This window comes from Rhea americana, unplaced genomic scaffold (genome assembly GCF_003343005.1).
Source record: "Rhea americana isolate MKP2758 unplaced genomic scaffold, rheAme1 scaffold_85, whole genome shotgun sequence".
NCBI lineage: Eukaryota > Metazoa > Chordata > Aves > Rheiformes > Rheidae > Rhea > Rhea americana.
In genome coordinates, this window is record NW_028187034.1 from 121,354 (window position 1) to 124,199 (window position 2,846).

Sequence of the window (2,846 nt, forward strand, 5' to 3'; positions counted from 1 at the left end):
CCGACACCCAAAATTTAACTTTCCTCTCTTTTAGCTCTCCAGCACTGAAACATCTCCTTCAGGTTCCCGTGTTGTGTTGAGTCCGCAAGCACCTTGGCAGAGGGGCAGTGTCTTGCTAGGTGTTAGCCCAGTTCTCGCCCCCAGGGGATCCCATGTCCCAGTGCTGGGCAGCAGATCCAGGAGAAGACAAGAAGTCTCCAGTGGGATGCTCACTTCTGAAGGGAGTGTTGGTACAAGAAACTTCCCCCGTTGTGGCGACAAGTGCAAGGGAATCTTTTTCCCCAGCTCTACACTCACCTCAGGGGAAGGCCATCAACTCCATTAGCCAAAGCTGCAAAGGAAACCAGTTTTCTGCTGGGTCTCCTGGCTCAGGGGTGCCACCGGGTGCTGAGGCTGCTGGAGCCAGTGCCATGTGCTAGCACAGAGACGGGGAGCAGGAGCACAGCCTCTCCTCTTCCTCCAGGCCGAGGGGGACGGCATTACAGTGTGTGCTGCAATACCTTTCTGACAGCCTTCATTAGCCTTCAGCTTTCCTGAGCTAACAATGTTTGGCTTCAGCTGCTGTTTTGTAGGTGGCAAACCCTGCTCCAGTGGTGCTCGGCAGCACACGGACGGGAGCCACCATGTCTCGGCGGCTCTTCTACCCCGGCACAGCTCGGTGTGTCCATCCCGTGCCGGCATCCCGCACCCTACCTTTTCCTCAGTCACCCATCGGACTGAGGCCTGCTCAGTCTAGCATGACAAAAAAAAAAGGAAAAAAAAAACATCTTGGGGGCCAACCACTCTGGTCCCTTGGCTCCCAGAGGGATGCCCTTCGGCAGGACTTCTGGGGTACCTTGGGTCTCTTCTTAGCCACTGCAGCCTTTCGCAGCCCTGCAAATATTTCCTTCCCACTCAAGGCGAAATTGAGCCCTAAAACTGACCCATCCCCACTCCCCAGCAAGGAGCAGCATGGAGCTTGTCCTTGCTGTGTCCTCAATGCCGCATCCTTGATGCTCTCCAAGATTTTCCCGTGCTTTTGCCTCCAAAGTGCTGCAAAGCCTCTTGTCTTGGCTCTGCGGGGTCCTCACACTCCCATYCCCACAGTTTGGGCCAAGAGCTGGGCAGGGAAAGCTGTGGGTTGTCTGGGCACGGCCAAGAGGAGCCAGGCCGCAGCCGTCTTCTCTGCGTTGCCATGCCCTGCCAGAAGCAATCTGTTTACAGTGCCAGCATTCGGCGTACCCCTCCCCGGTCTGTGTTTAACCACCGTATCGTATTTCTGCAGAGACGCTTGTTTGTAGTCGGGGTGGTGTTGTCACTGGAGGGAATATTTTCATGACAGTCTTCAACGCTTGTGGCCAGGATCCACCACAACTCCTTCCCCAAATCCACCTTCCCCAAAGTGACCACAGATGGTGCAGGCGCGTGCTTTGCTTTTTCTCCAGCTGGCCCTACTGATCTGTAAGCTGATGCATCCAGCTAATTCCTGCAAGGGGCTTCCCTCTCTACGCAATCCAGATTAGCAGCTAAAGGCAGCGTGATGGCATGGGATCCAAGAGACCCTTCAAAATAACTGCTTCACACCCACGAACATCCCCCTTAGAAATGTTCTCTTTTTCCAGGTCATTCCAAGCAACCATCTTCCAGCAAAGTCTCTAATTTTGGCCAGTTTGTCTCTCCGCTTGCTTCCAGGCTGACAAGCCTCCTGGCCCCTGGGACGGCTCTGCTTGCAGGCATGTCGTGAGCAATCGCCTGGCTCCTCGGAAATTATTTCTGTCACTACCTGGGCAGCAAGCAAACTTTTCTTGCACAGCTTCTGTGCAGGCAAACACTGGTATTGGGTATTAGCATTAACGACACCCATGTTTGCAACTTCTGACTGATTGTGCATTTAGTCAGAGAGACCGCTGAGATTTGGCAAAAGCATGTCTTGTGGAGATGCACAGCTTTATTCCACCTCACTGGCTTTTATCTTCTGGGGAAGCTCTAGAGGCTAGAAGCTACCTTACAAAATGGATCTCTAATAGGTTTCGGCACTCGGGGCCAATCTCACCACGTCCCAGGCTCCAGCTGCTCCGTTTGCTGACATTTGCAATGCTCCTCTCAGCTCTGGCCATCAAAATGAGCAACTTTGGCTTCGCCCCCAGATGGGCAATATCCCGGGGCCAGCAGGGCTCAGTCCTGGTGACTCAGTGGCGGCAGAGGGGAGGGGGGTCCCCGTCTCCTCGAGGCAGGTGATGGGGCAGCCGCAGCCGCTCTTGCCCGTGCCGTCTCCGCTAGGCTTGCCACCTCCTGGGACAGCCCAGGGTGCTTACTGCAGTGAGGCAGAGTTGCTGAAGTTAACTCTTTTTTCTTTTTTTGCAGTGTATTTTATTGCCTAAATGTGTCCCGCGAGCAGACCACGGCAGCGTTTCACCCTCGCTGTGGAGCTGTTTGAGCAAAGCTCTGGCCTGAAACCTCTAGTCGTTATCACTGTGCGCGGCGAGGATAACGACGGCACGCTGTACTCCCTCGTGCCTGCGACTCTTTCCCCRCGTAGCACGCGGTGTGACGCTCTCCGGCTGAGCAGGACGCGCCAGGCGAGCCCGGCCCGGGCTCCGGCGTTGCCGAGCGGAGCCTCCCCGACCCACTTAATCCTTCCCATCCCGCCTGCATCGGTAGAATGATAATTTCTATTGCCGGGGAGGCCCGGGGTGCCCGGCGCCGGGACGGGGTGGGGGCACGGGCAGCCGTGGGGGCAGGACGGGAGGAGCAGCCGGCCTCGCTGGGTGCCCCCACGTCGTGGGGGGGCCTCGCGCGCCGGCGTTGGGGGGCGGTTTGCGGTCGGGGTTGGGGGGCGGCAGCTCGCCGCCGGAGGAGGACTCGGC